Here is a 21,813-nt window from a genome sequence, read left to right on the forward strand (position 1 = left end):
GGAATGCATGTAGTGATGTCTTCCAAAATATACATTATGGAAAGAGGGGGAGAAAGAGTAATTTTAGAGTATAGAAACCTGTTATCAAGTTTATCATCAAAAATGATGTAATGTTAACAATAAGTACCTTTGCAACAAGATGATTAAAATGGCAGTTTGTTTCTGTAGGCTTCCTACCAAGACCTATATCCAGTCTAATCAAAAGAAAAACAGACACAATATTAACTGAGGGGTAGTCAATGAAATATCTGATCAGTACTTCTCCAGATTTTCAAGATCATTAAAAATAAAGGGAGTCTTGGGAAACCATCATAAACAAGGAGAGCCTAAGGACAATACAATGACTAAACATAATCTGGCATCCTTGGTAAAATACCAAACATAAAGGAACATACATTTGGTTAAAAACTAAAGGAATTTCAATGAAATAAGGACTTTAATTAATAATGATACTGATGGTGATCACTCACCTAGAGCCAGACATCTTGGAATGTGAAGTCAAGTGGGCCTTAGAAAGCCTCACTACATACAAAGCTAGTGGAGGTGATGGAATTCCAGTTGAGCTATTAAAAATCCTGAAAGATGATGCTGTGAAAAGGCTGCACTCAATATGCCACCAAATTTGGAAAACTCAGCAGTGGCCACAGGACTGGAAAAGTTCAGTTTTCATTCCAATCCCAAAGAAAGGCAATCCCAAAGAATGCTCAAACTACTGCACAATTGCACTCATCTCACACACTAGTAAAGTAATGCTCAAAATTCTGCAAGCCAGGCTTCAGCAGTATGTGAACCGTGAACTTCCAGATGTTCAAGCTGGTTTTAGAAAAGGCAGAGGAACCAGAGACCAAATTGCCAACATCTGCTGGATCATCGAAAAAGCAAGAGAGTTCCAGAAAAACATCTATTTCTGCTTTATTGACTATGCCAAAGCCTTTGACTGTGTGGATCACAAGAAACTGGAAAATTCTGAAGGGGATGGCAGTATCAGACCACCTGACCTGCTGCTTGGGAAACCTATATGGAGGTCAGGAAGCAACAGTTAGAACTGGACATGGAACAACAGACTGGCTCCAAACAGGAAAAGGAGTACGTCAAGGCTGTATATTGTCACCCTGCTTATTTAACTTCTATGCAGAGTATATCATGAGAAACTGCTCTGGAAGAAGCACAAGCTGGAATCAATATTGCCGGGAGAAATTCAATAACCTCAGATATGCAGATGACATCACCATTATGGCAGAAAGTGAAGAGGAACTAAAAAGCCTCTTGATGAAAGTGAAAGAGCAGAGTGAAAAAGTTGGCTTAAAGCTCAACATTCAGAAAATGAAGATCATGGCATCTGGTCCCATCACTTCATGGGAAATAGATGGGGAAACAGTAGAAACAGTGTCAGACTTTAGTTTTGGGGGCTCCAAAATCACTGCAGATGGTGACTGCAGCCATGAAATTAAAAGACACTTACCCCTTGGAAGGAAAGTTATGATCAACCTAGATAGCATGTTGAAAAGCAGAGACATTACTTTGCCGACTAAGGTCTGTCTAGTCAAGGATATTGTTTTTCCAGTGGTCGTGTATGGATGTGAGAATTGGACTGTGAAGAAAGCTAAGCACCAAAGAATTGATGCTTTTTAACTGTGGTGTTGGAGAAGACTCTTGAGAGTCCCTTGGACTGCAAGGAGATCCAACCAATCCATTCTGAAGGAGATCAGCCCTGGGATTTCTTTGGAAGGAATGATGCTAAAGCTGAAACTCCAGTACTTTGGCCATCTCATGCGAAGATCTGAGTCATTGGAAAAGACTCTGATGCTGGGAGGAATTGGGGGCAGGAGGAGAAGGGGATGACAGAGGATGAGATGGCTGGATGGCATCACGGACTCGATGGACATGAGTCTGAATGAACTCCGGGAGTTGATGATGGACAGGGAGGCCTGGTGTGCTGCGATTCATGAGTCGCAAAGAGTCGGACAAGACTGAGTGACTGAACTGAACTGAACTGAATATTATTTTCTTGATATTTACACATATACCATATCCTAAATGTTATGGAAAAAAATCTCTGCACTATCTTTGCAATTTTCCCATAAATTTAAAACTGTTCTAAAATTTAAAAGTTCATCTTAAGAACAGATCAGTTTTTAAAAGGTATTTTTATTATTCCATTAAACATTTTTCAGGCACTGTTAATGTATATGACAAATAATAGCAATCTGAGCCACACAGAATTCTAGAATTACTTCATATTATATGTTTGATCATTTGACAATGAATATGAAGCGTAATGAATGGAATGGGAGGAAGCATGCTATAAAGACACTCAGGTATGTATTTCAGAGTAAACTTTTAAATGGTGTTTGCCTCCAGGATCACTCCTTCTACTCATCTAACGATTATGATAAGATTCCTTCCTTTTACTGATGTTGTGTTCCAAACCTAGCATATTAGCTAACACCATGATACGTATGAATTAAAATATATTTTCTTGCTCAGACTACAGTGGACTCCCTCTTAGAGCCGTGTGGTAGACTAGATGTTCTGAAATGCCCTCAATATTTGAAAAATATACAAGTCTGTTTCTGTGAGCTTTATATTATACATGCAATAGAATATTAAACAGTTCAGAAAGTCAAGCTCAGATCTGTTATGTAATACAGACTGTGTACAGCTCATCACTTTTTATCCTTCAGTTTAAAAGTTACTAGCTTATAAACATTTGTACATGAATACTGACTAAAACAAGAGTTCAATTTTTTAAATTGCTAGTTGTATAGCAAATGTTAGTAAGTTCATTTTTTCTGTAGATATTTTTTCTTTCATAAAATTCACTTAAGCAGACTGACCACATGTCTTTTTCTATGGATTTTCTGCCAAATATGCAAAACAATTCCCCAAAGAAAACTGCATTAAAATTTCAAAATGAATTTTACTTGGTTAAATTTTTCAATACACTTGCTTAGAGACTATGGCTAAAAAGAATCTTTTAAGATGTTACATAAAATGTATTTATTTTATGAAATTGTTTTAAGCTAGGTTCAAGTATCAACTAATTTTTCCATAGAGCATAATGATTACAAGAAATAAGATTACAGAAAGAAAAATTGGTTTATATGTTGACATGAATTTAATATGGAATCTATTTTACTTAAATACATTTTTAAATGTGTACTAATTCAATTAATAATTAAAGACATTATTTTGATGACATTTAAAAATAATGCTTTTTACAATACAGAAATGAATCTGTAGCAAGAATATGTTTTTTTAAAATTATAGTTAGTTTTAGTATTGGAAATGTTGGAAGAAGTACTGTTGCAATCTTATTTACAATCAAATTATATTAATGAAAGTCTTATATATGACAAAATATTTTTTAAAACTGTACACATATGTTCATTCACTTCAGAGTTAACAAAATAATAGTGCTGATTCCAGTCTCAGATTAGAAAATTATCAATACTAATGCTAATTTGAAACAGAGTTTTACTGATATTATTCAAAAGAAATATATCAAAAATAGTAAAGTCCACCAAAAATAATTAAAGCACAAAATGAGCGGTATCCATATAAGAAGAGGAAATTTGAAAGACTATTATAGAGGGAAAGACATATGAAGACCTAGGGAGAAGACATCCACATTTAAGCTAAGGAGAGGGACCTTAGAAGAAATCAGTTCTGCTGAAACCTTGATTCTAGCCTCTAGAATTGTAAGAAAATAGATTTCTGCTAGTTGGGCTATACAGTCTGTGGTACTTTATTATGGCAGCCCTAAAAAACTAATTCATGTAACAGAAGGTCAAATATATATATAATAAGTTAAATAAATTAAATAAGTAATTTAATTATTTGAAATAATAAAATATTAAATGAAATGAAATTCTAAACTTCCTAAATTTGAAAAAGAATTTTAAAAGTTGTTGGCTTAATTTGGAATTGAAACTACAAAGTAAAATAAAACAAAACACAAAACTTGAGCCCAACAAAATTATTAAATGCAATCAAAGTTGTAATCAGAGAATATTTCCACTGTATCCTTTAATAATCAGAGGTTTGATAATGAAATAAACCATTTAACTAATTTTTTGAAAAATAACTAAAAGTGGTAATTAATAATGGATAAACAAAATATGATGATACAAGCCCGCTTAAAATTGTAGAAAATCCAGTTATTTTCTGATAACGACATTCCATAGTTGGCTCATTCAAATATGCAGTATAATCCCTAATCAAACCAAGAACAGTAAAAATAAATACTGTAAATGAACATAATTTGTGTATGCATGGACATAATCATAGAAACTGAGTAAATATCTTGTGAAAATTTATTCTGAGACATTCAACATGATTAAAAATAACTGCCAAATTGACTTAATGGAAAAAGTTAAGAGAGGTTGTTTACAGAATGAATTTCAAAATTAAAATATACTAAGAGAGCTTTAAAGATATGGCTTTCAAATTTACAAAGAAAATTAAAATTTTCATGTTATTTCATTAAAATTTTCATATTATTATACATTTAGAATATACAAATGTACCCCAATTAAGTTTTCACATACCATTTAACCATGGTATCAAAATATTTTAGCTTAACTTTTTCTCAAATACTAAGTAACAACCTTAGGTAAACATCTATTTAAAAGATTAATATGGCATTAATGACATCTAGAAATAGGTTAAAACCATAACTAAAATGAATTTTGAGAAAATATAGTTTGATATTAGGGTTTTTTACTTACATAATTTAACATTTTATTGAATCAATAATATATAAAGTATTATCAAATGCTGCAATGTCATCTGAGGACATGATAAAATATCTTATTAAATTTAAAAAATGTAATAATAAATATGTTTACATGATAAATATGTTTCAAGTTAATGGTGATATATTAGAAGCGTATGCTTTGGAGTTGCAAACAATACATGAATGAACTCTACTACCTAAAGCAATAATTCAAGAAGGAAATATGATTAATACACAGTTACAATAATTCAATATTAAATTATTATAGACTGTGTCATCCACCTTGAAAAACTCCAAATATATACACTTACTAACGATAGTAAAAGAAATTCAAATGGTCACAAAATGAAGATTAGTTGGCCTCTTACATGCCCACAAGATGGAGGGGAATTCTAGGAAAGCCGTTCTCAAGAGGCAAGTGCAAGTTTTACCATACAATTTAATGCCTTCTACTGGTAAAAGATTTTCTAGGGTAACTCTACTGATCTGAACCTGATCCACTTTTGCTTGCATCACGTGCCTGAATAAATCAATGTTTTATAGAGCAAACTCTAAATAACATATCTTGCTATTTACTTTGCTATCACTTTGAATTCTTTGTCAGCCTTCAATAACAATCCTTTCTTTTATCTCCTACAGCTGATAGTATCACTTCCTAGTTTTCAACTAAGGAAGAAATTTTTCTAATTTTACATGACTTCAGCCATTTCAGGTTGTATTTGGTAGAGAGATGTTGGGAGATTATGTTTATTATCTCCACATTTTAAATGGTCACTGTCAAGGAAAAAAATGGAATTTTCTTGGATCAAAATGCTTTTTGCCTTGACCTGTTTATATTCATATTAAAATCTTATCACAGCAGTATTTTTCCCTGGTATTACTTTCCTCATTTTTTGTCATCATGAATATTTCAAATAACTTTTTAACATTGTCTGTATAATGGAAAAAGAAATGGATTATGGTTTGTGCACACATGTGTGCATTTGTATTTTATCCAATACGAGTACATAATTGAAAAGTAAGGTTAACCTCCTCATTTTCATAAAATTTTAATCTAAGCTTTGTCATTTTTTTATGCTTCTTCCTTGTAGGAATTTATATTCTTTTTATTTGTTTTGCTAACTTACTACATTTCTTTCCTCTTTGCTCCTTTATCTAACTTTATAAGTAATGACCATTAGGCTTCAATTCAGTTCAGTCACTCAGTCGTGTCTGACTCTTTGCAACCCCATGAATCACAGCACACCAGGCCTCCCTGTCCATTACCATCTCCTGGAGTTCACTCAGACTCAAGTTCATCAAATCGGTGATACCACCCATCCATCTCATCCTCTGTCATCCCCTTTTCCTCCTGCCCCCAATCCCTCCAATATTCAGAGTCTTTTCCAATGAGTCAACTCTTTGCATGAGGTGGCCAAAGCACTGGAGTCTCAGCTTTATCATTAGGCTTAAACGTACTGTAATCTATGTTTCCCTGATTATCAATAGAAAAAATATCTCTTTAGTAATTTTGCATCCCATATATGAAGTCATTTAGTTTTATAGCTTTCTAAACCTGACTTAATCCCTTATGTTCCATTTATATTATTTTAAAATATTTAACCTCATTTAAAAATTTTTAAAATGACATTTACATAGAGTATTTTGATACGCAAAAGATAAGTGGATACATAATAAAAATATAAAACCCAAAATAAGGAAAGTTTTAACAACAACAAAATATCTGGTTTTATTTAACACAATAAATATGAAGCATTAATAAAAATCATTAATACAAAGTACTGTCTATATATATTTATAAATGTGCGTGTAACACTATATACAGAGATAGATGATTGATAAGTCTACCCTCTATTGGTTCTGATAAATTAATACATACTTATTTATATCTATCTATGCATCTATCTCTTATGGTTCTCTTTGGAAAACCTGGCCATATATATGATATATGTTAGGGTTTATGACATATATATTGATGTAAAAGAATCAGCTTTACCTTCATACTAGCTTAATTTCAATATATAGAAATGTTTCTCCTATATAGCTCTACTCCTTTTTCCCAATTTCCTTGGCATTGTGTAACACACAGTATATCTACTAATCTTATACAGCCAATAATATCAGTCAGTTCAGTCGCTCAATCATGTCCAACTCTTTGTGACCCCATGAATTGGCATTGTGTAATACACAGTATATCTACTAATCTTATACAGCCAATAATATCAGTCAGTTCAGTCGCTCAATCATGTCCAACTCTTTGTGACCCCATGAATTGCAGCACACCAGGCCTCCCTGTCCATCACCAACTCCCGGAGTTTACACAAACTCATGTCCATCGAGTTGGTGATGCCATACTGCCATCTCCTCCTCTGTCATCCACTTCTCCTTCTGCCCCCAATCCCTCCCAGCATCAGGGTCTTTTCCAATGAGTCAACTCTTCACATGAGGTGGCCAAAGTATTGGAATTTCACCTTCAGCATCAGTCCTTTCAATGAACACCAAGGACTGATCTCCTTTAGGATGGACTGGTTGGATCTCCTTGCAGTCCAAGGGACTGTCAAGAGTCTTCTCCAACACCACAGTTCAAAAGCATCAATTCTTTGGTGCTCAGCTTTCTTCACAGTCCTCCTCTCACATCCATACATGAACAATGGAAAAACCATAGCCTTGGCTAGATGGACCTTAGTCGGCAAAGTAATGTCTCTGCTTTTGAATATGCTGTCTAGGTTGGTCATAACTTTCCTTCCAAGGAGTAAGCGTCTTTTAATTTCATGGCTGCAATCACCATCTGCAGTGATTTTGGAGCCCAAAAAAATGAAGTCTGACAATGTTTCCAAGGTTTCCCCATCTATTTGCCATAAAGTGATGGGACCAGATGCCATGATCTTCGTTTTCTGAATGTTAAGCTTTAAGTCAACTTTTTCACTCTCCTCTTTCACTTTCATCAAGAGGCTTTTTAGTTCCTCTTCACTTTCTGCCTTAAGGGTGGTGTCATCTGCATATCTGAGGTTATTGATATTTCTCCCATCATTCTTGATTCCAGCTTGTGCTTCTTCCAGCCCAGCATTTCTCATGATGTACTCTGCATATAAGTTAAATAAGCAGGGTGACAATATACAGCCTTGACACACTCCTTTTCCTGTTTGGAACCAGTCTGTTGTTCTATGTCCAGTTCTAACTGTTGCTTCCTGACCTGCATGCACGTTTCTCAAGAGGCAGGTCAGGTGGTCTGGTATTTCCATCTCTTTCAGAATTTTCCACAGTTTATTGTGATCCACACAGTCAAAGGCTTTGGCATAGTCATCAAAGCAGAAGTATATGTTTTTCTGGAACTCTCTTGCTTTTTTGATGATCCAACGGATGTTGGCAATTTGATCTCTGGTTCTTCTGCCTTTTCTAAAACCAACTTGAACATCTGGAAGTTCATAATTCACATACTGCTGAAGCCTGGCTTGGAGAATTTTGAGCATTACTTTACTAGAGTGTGAAATGAGTGCAATTGTGCGGTAGTTTGAGCATTCTTTAGCATTGCCTTTCTTTGGGATTGGAATGAAAACTGATCTTTTCCAGTCCAGTGGCCACTGCTGAGTTTTCTAAATTTGCTGGCATATTGAGTGCAACACTTTCATAGAAAATTAGCCAATCTGATCACACGGACCACAGCTTTGTCTAACTCAATGAAACTAAGCCATGCCGTATGGGGCCACCCTAGACGTATGGGTCATGGTAGAGAGGTCTGACAGAATGTGGTCCACTGGAGAAGGGTATGGCAAACCACTTCAGTATTCTTGCCTTGAGAACTCCATGAACAGTATGAAAAGGCAAAATGATAGGATACTGAAAGAGGAACTCTACAGGTCGGTAAGTGCCCAATATGCTACTGGAGATCAGTGGAGAAATAACTCCAGAAAGAATGAAGGGATGGAGCCAAAGCAAAAACAATACCCAGTTGTGGATGTGACTGCTGATAGAAGCAAGGTCTGATGCTGTAAAGAGCAATATTGCATAGGAACCTGGAATGTTAGATCCATGAATCAAGGCAAATTGGAAGTGGTCAAACAAGAGATGGCAACAGTGAACGTCGACATTTTAGGAATCAGTGAACTAAAATGGACTGGAATGGGTGAATTTAACTCAGATGAGCATTATATCTACTACTGTGGGCAGGAATCCCTTAGAAGAAATGGATTAGCCATCATGGTCAACAAGAGAGTTCAAAATGCAGTACTTGGATGCAGTCTCAAAAACGACAGAATCATCTCTGTTTGTTTCCAAGGCAAACCATTCAATATCATGGTAATCCAAGCCTATACCCCAACCATTAATGCTGAAGAAGCTGAAGTTGAACAGTTCTATGAAGACCTACAAGACCTTTTAGAACTAATATCCAAAAAAGATGTCCTTTTCATTATAGGGGACTGGAATGCAAAAGCCAATAATATACTGGCATAATTAATAACTTAACCATGTCATGATTTCCTTACCCCATCCAATTGGTGAGTTACAAGCCCTTCCACCAAATTATAATTGTTTTCATTTTCAAATAAGAGAATAAATGAGGAAAATGAGCATTAATAGTGTATATTATAATTATATAACTACCATTACTTTTGTTCCTTGTTTCCATGGATTCTAATTACATCTGAGATCACTTGCTTTCACTCTGAAGAACTTCCTTCAGTATTTCTTGTAAGGCGAGTCTACTAGCAATGAAATCTCTATTTTTTTTTCTCTGAGAATGTCTATGCTTTGCCTTCACTTTTGAAAAATAACTTTGTTTGATGGATAGATAATCACTGGACACGAATTATTCATCTATTTATCATCTATCTACAGTTTTATCTAAATGATGAATGGCAACCCACTCCAGTATTCTTGCCTGGAGAATCCCATGGACTCAGGAGCCTGGTGGGCTAGAGTCCACAGGGTCGCAAAGAGTCGGACACGACTGAGCGACTTCACATTCACATACAGTTTTATCTATATTTCTATAAATTTCTTATATTTATTCCTACCTCTCTAGAGATAAATAGTCTAGAAACAATTGATAAAGAATTGACTTGTATGATTATGGAGGCAGAGAATATTTGTAGCCATAATCTGGAGACCCAGTCCAGGTCTGAGGTTTGAGAACCTGGAGAGACAATAGTGGAAATGCCAGTCAGAGACAGAAGGCAGGAGAAGACTGATGTCTCAACCTAAAGCCAGTCAAGCAGACAGAGAACAAATTGTCCCATACTGAACTTGTTTGTTTTATTGAGGTTTTCAACTGACTGGATGAAGCCCACTGACTTTGGGGATGGCAAACTGCTTTACTCAGTCTACAAATTCAAATGTTAATTTGAATTAACACTTCAGGAACACTTTTACAGATTCACCCAGAACCAAATATCTGTGTGCCCCATGGCCCAGTAAAATTGATATATAAAATCAATCATCACAATATCTAAGAAATTAAAATACTATATTAAAAATATGTATTTAATACAAAACAATAAAGGAGAAATAGAGGGGGAAAATAAGAGAAGTATAAATTGGCAAACAAACATAAATATATCAATAATAATATTAATTGTGAATGAATTACACTGTCCAATCCAAAGGTAGAGGTTATTAGACTGGATAAAAATGACAACTATATATTGCATACAGGAGACACAGTTTAGATTCAAGACACAAATGGGTTGAAAGCAAAAGAATGGAAAGAGATATATCATTCAAACAGCAATCATGGGAGAGCCAGAATGCTTACACTAATATTAGAAAAATAGACATTAAAACAAAAATAAAAATGTTAAATTCAAATCAAAGCCGCATGAGATACCATTTCACACTCATCAGAATGGCCCAATTTTGAAAATCAAATACGATAATTTGCTGAAGATGTGGAGAAATTAGAACCTTCATTCACTGATGCTGAGATTGTTAAATGATTCAGCCACTTTGGAAAACAGTCTGACAGTTCCTCAAAAACTAAACAGAGTTACAACGTGATGCAGTCATCTCACTCTTAGGTATATATGCAAGAGAAATAAAAACATATATACATAAAAAAGTTTGTACACAAATGTTTACAGCATCACTATTCATATTCATCAGAATGTAGAAACAACCCAATCGTCCAACAATGGATGAATTGTTAAAATGCGGTGTATGCATACAATGTAATATTATTTGGTCACAAAAGGAATGAAAATATGAACACATGCTACAACCTGTATGAACCTTAAAAACATTATGCTAAGTGAAAGAAGCAAGTCACTAAAGATCACATAAAATATTCCATTCATATGAAAGCTTGTAATAAGAAAATCTATATAGATGAAAAGTAGATTAATGGTTGCTTAGGGTTGGGAAGATAAGGTAGAGGAATAGGGTGGCAATAGCTAAAGGATACAGGGGGTTCTTCTTCAGGTGAAGAAAATGTTCTGAAATTGACTTTGGTGGTGGTAGTTGCATATATGTTGCATACACTAAAAAACACTGTATTGTACATTTTAAATGGGTAGACTGTGAGAGTGATAGCTCAACGTGTGTGACACGTGCTCAGCTGCTTAGTTTTATCTGCCTATTTGAGACCCTGACAACTGTAGCCTGCCAGGCTTCTCTGTCCATGTAATTTTCCAGGCAAGAATACTGAAGCGGGTTGCCATTTCCTACTCCAGAAGATCTTCCTGAACCAGGGATCAAAAGGGCTTCTCTTGTGCACTGACAGATGGATACTTTTACCACTCTACCACCTGGAAAGCTTCCTATAGTTCAACAAATTTGCTTAAAAATTCATCTCTTATTTGAAATTGTTCAAATCAAAGGAAAGAAACAAACCAATGCCTCTTTCACATAAATTTCTTTTCTAAAGAAGACAAAATTCAAAGTGACATTTCACTGTTTTTTTCATTTTCATACTGTCTCCTGCTTGTGAAACCCTTCTTAATTCCTATAACAAAAAAATCTAATTCTCATTATTCTATAAGCAGTTCAATGTCTCTTCACTTGATTCTTCCAAGCAACACTGTCACTATTGTGATCTTTGTTTTTGTAGGACTATGTTCATACCCTAATTACAAAGAATTATCCTTGATCATATTATACATTATCATTTGGGTTTCCTTCACTACACCATGAGATTTTCAGAGACTTTCAGGTTTTTAGTAACCATTTTTTTAATACTCAATACTCTGGATTTAGAAGTGACTTCCACTTGAAGTACATATAACTTCACTTTTGTGCAATATCCATTTCAAGGCACTGAGTGAGAATAGAAATAGATAAATCATTTATTTTTCTAAGTTTCCCTCATTTTCATAATTTTTCTTTGTAGTCAAGGACAAAGAATCTGCCTATTCACATTATAATGGAAAAAAAGCTTGCTCCAGGTTACCCAAAGTGTGAAAATATGTACTGCAATTATAATATGCTTGTGCAATTTACTAAGTATATTAATTCAATGTAATAATTAGTTCAGGGGAACTATCAATTTTAATAAAAATTGTTTTGTCTTATAAATCCATATGTAAGCTAAATGTGTATTTTCACATTTTCTTATTTCACATTATATACGTGTGTATATATTTAATTTATCTGAGAGATAGGCATTTTTTGTTTGTATGATTATTTTCATTATGTTGAAAGACTTTCCTCTCTCAAAAGAAATAAATTTGTCCTCTCTCAAAAGAAATAAATTTGTCCTAAATTTGTCCAATAAAGTGTTAAACAAGATATTTTGAAAAATGGCAACATATTCACAAAATGCCATCTAATGACATATGTATTTAGATGAATACATGTAAATCTTTAAATATAGATTTTAAAAATGACATTATATACTCAACCAAATTTTGAAATGAAAACACTACATTTTACTTTACTTAGCATTGCCAGGATGGTGCCCATCTTTTGGAACCATCTTCAACTGAAAAAGAAGAGAAATAAACATTGGCAAGATGAAGCTTGAGGCTGCTGTCAACTTATTTTTAAAGAATTATGTTTAACTTAAAATGATTTTACATTACTTCTAATGCTGCTTTTAATGTTATTTCTCATGAGTTGATTTCACTATATGTACCAGGGTAAAACATTTCTTATATGATTTAATTTCCCAGGATGTTAGATATAATATATATTTTACCCTGCCCCTTAAATTTTCCCCATTACACTCCAGAGTATATCAAGGGAGTGCTTATCAATAGTAGGACTTAATGTCTAAGGATTAATTGAATGTATTTCTTTTATGCCATAAAATAAAGCATCTTGTTGAAATTCACTTCATCATTTTGAAGAAGTAAAAAATGGCCTTGGTTAACCCATGAAAATTTGGATCCCACCATAAAGTGCACTGCTGTAAGTGACTTTTATATTATGATGAAAAAATTTAAAACATAAAATATACATTCTTTTCTAGCTTATTATAATAATAAACCTATGTTAAACTAGTGGATAGTTTGTTTTACAGCAACAAATCAGACAGGAATGAAGCAACATGATTTTGTACAGATTTTATATATAAATAAATACAGAAAACTTTGCTTTACTCTACATGCACTTCATCTTGGGGATATGAATTTTTCAAAATATATGGAATTTATATTTGTATAAAGAGAAATATAAGGATTTAAATCTTATCTAGTGATTAGTTAATGCAGTCAATACAGTCAGTATGGGTCAATATGAGTTACATTAGCTAATTTGGGGGTAGAAAAGGCCTGGGTTCAACTCTTACCTTGTTCACTCACTAGCTATGGGATTTTGAGCAAATGGTTTAGCCTTGGAGCCTCAGATAAATTATCAGATGTCTACCATAAACAGATTATTTTGAAATTTAAAATATATGTTTGAAAGTTCTCAGCAGAGAGCCTGACTCAAAATCTGTTGTGAATAAAATGCTAGTTTACTCTATATTTAATAGGATAATGATTTTCATGGATTAATTGCAATGGACATGCTACACTGTGGCCAGATAGGCATAGTTAACCCTGTCCTACCCTCTTCCTTACTAACCTACTTCACTCCTCCCCATTTTATAAGCAGCTCAATCTTCAACATTCATTACCTTAGAAGAGAGATGATCCAGTTATAGAGGAGATCACGGAGAAGAAATGACCACAGGTTGACCACTGAGCTGGACCCAAGCAACTAGCAGCTCCTCACTGCCTCCTTTGTTCTTGGAATGCATGCTCTTCCCACCATATCTGCAGTAACAGTAATTTTTGATGAGGCAGCCTTGCGAGTACTCTGTTGCACAAACTATATGGACTTGACTGACCCCAGTTAAGTCCTATTTATAAACTCTTACTATTCTTGCAGCTGTGGAGATCTACTTGTCTTTCAGCTGCCCAAGACAAGCACTGTTCTCTTTGCTTGTTGAAACCGCCAGCTAAAAATATGTAGTGCTCTGCTTCTTTCTTCCGTCTCTCCTTGCCTTCCACATAAGGAGGCCCGTTTGTGAACCAACATATGGCAAAGCAGAGAAATCAATTCTCCTTTAAGTTTAAAAACATTTTCCTTAGGGGAATAATTTAGAACATGTGGAATAGTTGAGGAACCAGGCTAGTCCCCAGATAGGAGGGATGAAGTACAGGTGATCCTGTGTTTTCCAGGTGAAATACATTTGGATTCCCAGCTCTGTGTGAGAGGAGGCTGTAAAGCTCTACCCAGATTTAGTGATTAAGAACTTTTTTCCCCCCTGGACAAAATCCTGATGTGGTTTCAGAATTCCCACCACTAAGTTAGGTTCAGAATGTCAAAGTGTTTACTATGTCCTCAAAAATGACATATAATAGTGAAACATAAGTTTCCCATGGCCACATAGGGAAACTTACAAAGTAGAATGTTTCCTCTGACCCTGGGAGGGACATATATGAAGCCGAGAGTGAACCAAATAAGAAGAAACTTTTGGTGATGAGTCAAGAATTGCACAGAGGCAATTATTAACAACATGGATAAATATCCTGATATCAAACAGGAAGGTAGGGACACAGGTTTGGATGGGAATCATGATTCTTGTGAAAGAAAATTCACCAATTCTCTCTCCAGCCATAGTTTTGCAGTTCCTAAATCCTCCAGAACTTTCACAAAGCCTTTCACTCGGAAAGGTGAGAAAATCCTGAACTGATAGCGATTACAAAATAGTATGTGGTAGAACAAGGACTTGTACTTGATATGGTTCAGTTATAGAAAATTTAATACATTTTTTACACCCCTGAGTTTCTAGACAGAGACTCATATGTTCTAAGAAACATAGAATGTTGAAATATTTTTTTCAGGAATTTGTCTAAAGTTATTTAGAAGGAACACGTGTGTTTAAAAATAAGTTGAAAGTACTGAAGACTAAAGACAACCTGATAAATAGAATCTGTGAGAAGAGACATAGTTTAATTGGATATCAGAATTGAAAGCACCAGGATTATCAATATTTTGAAAATGAATATCAGTGTGAAATTAAAAACTGACTGAAACTATTTCTTGATTGATTTTTTTTTAATGCTGCCAATTTTTGCCAATAGGGATTTTCCTAAACCTCTCAAAGACTGGAGTAATTACATGATCTTTAATTGAGATATATCAAATTAATTATATTTTCAAGCAGTTTGCCTTTTATTCTAATGCATAAAATTATTAATATTACTATCTTCAAGATATGTTATATTAAACCTCTGAGTATTCCCTTTCTAAATCTTTTTCTCAAGATTGAAAAGTGCATATATATATATGAATATCACATGTCTAAATCTCAGAACTAAATTCATCTAAAACTTATCATTTAATAAACACTTCATAGTATGTGAGGGAAGTGGTCAGTGTCACAGAAAATTAAAAAATATATATATATACATATATGTATATATAGTGACTAGAGAGTTTATACTCCAGTAGATAAATAAGACATGGAAGCAAATATTTATAATGCAATATATAAAGTGATAAATGTTAGTGCTAGACTGATAAATTATAAAAGTTAAGTAATTACAACCTCACTTCTAGGCACAGGAATCAGGGAAAATTTCATGGAGTGGAAAGCTGGCAAAATGGATTTTGAAAGATGAATGTCATTTAAGTAAAGAGAAATGGAAGAAAAGGCTTTCTAAGAAGAAAAATCACAGGAGCAAATCATACAGGGAAAAAAGTGAGTTATGCAGAACCAAAAATTTAAATTTTGTGAGAAATTAGAGCAACATTGCATAATAGAACCTTCTGAGAGTGAAAATATCCTCTCTGTGTTTTACCTAATGCAACCGCGACTAGTCACATATGGTTATTCAGCACCTGAGTGTAGCTAGCATGACCAAGAAACTAAATTTATAAGTGCATTTAATTTTAGTTACTTTAACTTGAAATTTCAATAGCCACACATGTCTGGTGAATATCACATTGGACAGAGCAACCTTAGAGTGTGTGAACTGTGATAAATAAGGCTGAGTTCAGTTTGTGGAGTGAGAAAAAAAGTGGTGAGCAATAGGAAATGTTTCAAGTTTTCTAGCAGGAGATTATCAAGAGCAGAAATGGAAAACAGTCAGAGTAACCAACAACTGACATGCTTGTGAAAGAGTCGACAAGAATAAAACAGAGGAAAGAAGTCTTTGATGAAACTTTGCAGCAGTGTGATGTGAGCCTCAGTTAGAATAGTCTCACTTAAATGGTGAAATGCATAACAGAAGCCAGGAAACGTCTAGAGATTTAACTGCCAGTACTTGGCACTACTGGGCTTCCCTGGTGGCTCAGACAGTAAAGCGTCTGCCTGCAACGAGGGAGACCTGGGTTCGATTCCTGGGTCGGGAAGATCCCCTGGAGAAGGAAATGGCAATCCACTCCAGTACTCTTGCCTGGAAAATCCCATGGACGGAGGAGCCTGATAGTCTACAGTCCATGGGGTCGCAAAGAGTTGGACACAACGGAGTGACTTCACTTTCACTTGGTACTACCTTATCTGGGAAGCCTTCTCTGACTTAGCTCAATCTCTTCTTGCCTCTCTTCATCAATTAGAAGTCTACAGAATATGCCATAAAAAGTACCCTTGGATATTTTTATAGTATTATTTTGTAGGACTGTGAGTTTCTAGTTGTCTCTCACTCCCAATAGATTGAAAATTACAAAATGACAGAATATGGCTTATAAATCATAACATCCTCCAGCACTGGAGATATGAAAGTCATTCACTACATGAATGAGTAAGATTGAATGGGTAAGAAGGAAGTTACCAACAACAAACACACTGGTAGTCAAGTCTGAATTTTTGGAGAATGGTGGTGCCATGAACAAAATGGAAAATGCAGAAAAATGTGCTTAGCAGAAATTGGTGTATCATTTCAGGCATGCTAAATTTATGATTTCTGTCAACATTGGGGAGAGAGGTTAAAAAGCAAGGTATAAGTGTAAGAGCAATCCACAAAAGTGAAAACTAAGACTGCAGATATCTAGGAAATTAAAAGTGTATACACACAAGGAAATTGGATTAATTAGCACAAGGTAATTTTATGTTTCTTTAATGAAATAAGCAGATTTGCTTATTTAATCAAAGCAACATGAAAAAAAAAATTTGAGGACTTAGTTCTCTGTGTACTATACTTTGTTCTCCCCAAAAAAGAATTTTTTTTTCTTTCCTTCCGTTTATTTGGATATTAGTGTCACCAGTTCTGAGTTCATGTAAATAGATGAGGCATTAACCACTCAACATCTTAAAGCTTGCTCATGGCATGTAAGATACACACACATGCACGCGCACACACACACATACACACACATCTACTTCGCAAAGCAAGGTAAAAAAAATTATCATTGTTTCTCTAGGGTTAATGATCCCTGTTTTTCTAGGGTTAATTAATTATATCTTTATGTCTTTTCATACAGTAGATCCTAATGTGCTTAGTCTCTCAGTCGTGTCCAACTCTGCATTCTCAAGTATAGCCCACCAGGCTCCTCTGTCCATGGGGATTCTCCAGGCAAGAATACTGCAGTGGGTAGCCAGGCCCTCTTCCAGGGGATCTTCCCAACCCAGGGATAGAATCAAGGTCTCCCACATTGCTGGTGGATTCTTTATTGCCTGAGCCACCAGGGAAGCCCATAAATACTAAAGTGAGTATCTATCCCTTCTCCAGGGTATCTTCCCGACCCAGAATCAAACCCTGGTCTCCTACATTGCAGGCAGTTCCTTACCAACAGAGGTACCAGAGAAATCCAGTTGACCCTAATATTATTTAAACTTGTTCAGAAATATATGCCATTTAATGGAATTAAAACAAACACTGGGATGAAAGTTAGAAGATCTCAATTCTAGAAAGTCTAAGTGTTAGTCGTTCAGGCTTCCTTGGTGTCTTGGACAATAAAAATCTGTCTGCAATGCAGCAGACCCAGGTTTGATCCCTTGGTGGGGAAGATCTCTTGGAGAAGGGAATGGCCATCCACTCCAGTTTTCTTCCCGGGAGAATTCCATAGACAGAAGAGCCTGGCAGGTTACAGTCCACGTGACCACAAAGAGTTGAACACGACTGAGTTCTAGACCTGACATAAAATAATTGACCATTTGAATGTTTGGAAATGCCTAAATGTTTGTCAACATTGGGATAATCACCTACTAATGGCTGAATTGAAATACATGAGCTTAAATTTTTAAGCAGTGAAAATAAGTGAATTTAGACAGACTTTATTTTTGAGAAATAATGCTTTAACAGTGAAAACAAAGCTTGACTCTAAACACATTTCTGTTTCCACAAATATTGTCAAATTTCTTTGATTATGTTGTTGAATCACAGTAATTGGTGACTCAGATGGTTAAGAATCTGCCTGCAATGCCAGAGACCCAGATTCCATACCTAGATCAGGAAGATCCCCTAGAGAAGGAAATGGCAACCTACTCCAGTATTCTTACCTGGAGAATTCCATGGACAGAGGGGCCTGCCGGGCTACAGCTCAAGCTTGCAGAGTCAGACACAACTGAGTGACTAACACTTTCATTTTCATATTTTTGCATTAGTATTTGCACCATACTCTGGAAGATAATATCTACTGATACAATAGATGAATACCCAACCCATGATTGACTGCCATCATAATGTTGATTTATTTAGTAAAGGATGCATATGCCATAATTAGGATCTTTAAACATGAAGAGAAACACAGGAAGAGAATGAGAATAGTTGGTCTCCATTTATATCATAGATCAATGACATTATAATAATGACTATCATTTGCTAAAAAGTTATGTTCACCAACTTTTCTATCACTTATATTAAATGGTGTAGGAAGAACACCAAAGGCATAAAAATATATAATATGTGACAATGATCAAAAATGAATACTAATAACTAAAATGGGAAACCTAAGTTAAATAATGAATTGTCAGATATGAATTTCATTTTAGTGATATTTTTCCTCGCCTATTCACAGCATCTTTACCACAATTTAATTAGGTATATTACTCTTAAAGGAACTAATATGTCCAAGAGGGAAACTGTAAAAAAATTGTTCTAACGTTAAGTTTATGAATCTAAGAGCCTTACATTTGTAACATCTGACACATGAATATGTTCTTGTAAATTTTTCATATAACAGAGAATTATATTCTATAAAAAGCGAAAACTTACTATTGAAGCAAACATAACAGTTTGATGCACATGGCTCCATCATTCTCCTAAGTGTACTTAGAAATAGATTGAATTCACATAAAGGGATTATACTGTATATATTCTTATTTTACCTAATAATATATCTTGGCAATCTCTTCATACCCATTTACAGACATCTAGATATTTTTATTATGGCATAGTATATCTTTGTAAAACTTTGTCATATTTTATTTAATCCTAAATAATGATGAACATTTAGTTATTTTCATGACCTAATAACTTTGCAAAGACCCCCCACCTCCTGAAAGAGATGGGAATACCAGACCACCTGACCTGCCTCTTGAGAAACCTGTATGCAGGTCAGGAGGCAACAGTTAGAAGTGGACATGGAACAACAGACTGGTTCCAAATAGGAAAAGGAGTATGTCAAGGCTGTATATTGTCACCCTGCTTATTTAACTTATATGCAGACTAAATCATGAGAAACGCTGGGCTGGAAGAAGCACAAGCTGGAATCAAGATTCCCAGGAGAAATATCAATAACCTCATATATGCAGATGACACCACCCTTAAAGCAGAAAGTGAAGAGAAACTAAAAAGACTCTTGATGAAAGTGAAAGAGGAGAGTGAAAAAGTTGGCTTAAGGCTCAACATTCAGAAAACGAAGATCATGGCTTCCGGTCCCATCACTTCATGGGAAATAGATGGGGAAACAGTGGAAGCAGTATCAGACTTTATTTTTGGGGGGGCTCCAATATCACTGCAGATGGTGATTGCAGCCATGAAATTAAAAGATGCTTACTCCTTGGAAGGAAAGTTATGATCAACCTAGATAGCATTTTCAAAAGCAGAGACATTACTTTGCCAACAAAGGTCCATCTAGTCAAGGCTATGGTTTTTCCTGTGGTCATGTATGGATGTGAGAGTTGGACTGTGAAGAAAGCTGAGAACCAAAGAATTGATGCTTTTGAACTGTGGTGTTGGAGAAGACTCTTGAGAATCCCTTGGACTGCAAGGAGATCCAACCAGTCCATCTTAAAGGAGATCAGTCCTGGGTGTTCTTTGGAAGGAATGATGCTAAAGCTAAAACTCCAGTACTTTGGCCACCTCATGCGAAGAGCTGAGTCATTGGAAAATACTCTGATGCTGGGAGGGATTGGGGGCAGGAGGAGAAGGGGACGACAGAAGATGAGATGGCTGGATGGCATCACTGACTCGATGGACGTGCATCTGAGTGAACTCCGGGAGTTGGTGATGGACAGGGAGGCCTGGCATGCTGCGATTCATGAGGTTGCAAAGAGTCAGACACAACTGAGAGACTGAACTGAACCTTCAAATACCATCACATTGTACAGTAGGATTTAACATATGAATTAGGAGAAGGGAACATCAAATTCAGTCTATAGCACTGATAATATTTTAGTCATGTTATATATTTTTTCAATGTAGTAATTTAATAGTGCATTCTATTAACAATCCTGATACATTTCCTTCACTCAATAAAGCAAATCATATTTCTGAACAATACTGTCCTGTATTATCCATTATGCTGTGCTCTTTAATTTCATTATCCGATAATCCTCATGAAAATCTTTAGTTAAGAAAGTTGATATTTCTGTTCCATATAAACAACTAAGTCACTCCTAGTCGTCTTATCAAGTGGTATACATCAAAAAAACATAAAAGCTAAAAGCTTATTTGCTGAATAAATCAATAATTTATAAACTTCAAATATTTGGATTTGGACGTACTAAAATCAAGTTACATTTCAAAAGCTTAATATAGTCACATAATTAATATGTGAGTCACATAATTAATATGAAAGTGCTTCATGGTACCTTCTATGAAACCTTCCCAGACTGAAAGCATTTCCTCCACTACAGATTCCTCATAGGTGCCACTTCAGTATCAGCTGTACTTTGGAATACAGCCGTGATTGTATCTTCTAACTTTGGCATGTCTTCCATAACATTTATTACCTCTCCAAGCTCCTATAAAAACCCCTGCTTCTCTGTGGATGGTGGGCATGATAGGCATACACCACCTCTCTATTCCCATTTGTTAAACTGCTCTCAACAATGATCTTTCATCTTCTTTTTAAAAATAAAAGCCATCTTCTCTTCTTCATGTTCTCCATATTTCTGGATGACTCAGTGTCTGTGTGGACAATCCTTCCAGCACCCTGGTTTCTTTGTTTGTAGCTTCATCTCTAGGAAAACATTTTATTTTCCTTACATTTCCACTAACAACATCAATGGCCATGGGTTAGATGTTATCATCACCCTCTGAACTGGTGCATCTGTCTTAACTATCTCAGTTCTCCAAATATTTTATCCCAGTACATTACACCTTTTTGTCTAACATTATTAAGGGTCTCAGTCTCCTTATCTCTCTTCATTGTCCTTTCTACCTTTGACTTTCCTTTCCCATTCAATTTCCTGGAACTTCATCTCAAATCTATATTTGCCAGTACTCCTAATTCCATTGTGTGTTCAAAATTTAAGGAAACTAATTAAG

Source organism: Budorcas taxicolor, chromosome 14 (assembly GCF_023091745.1).
Source record: "Budorcas taxicolor isolate Tak-1 chromosome 14, Takin1.1, whole genome shotgun sequence".
NCBI lineage: Eukaryota > Metazoa > Chordata > Mammalia > Artiodactyla > Bovidae > Budorcas > Budorcas taxicolor.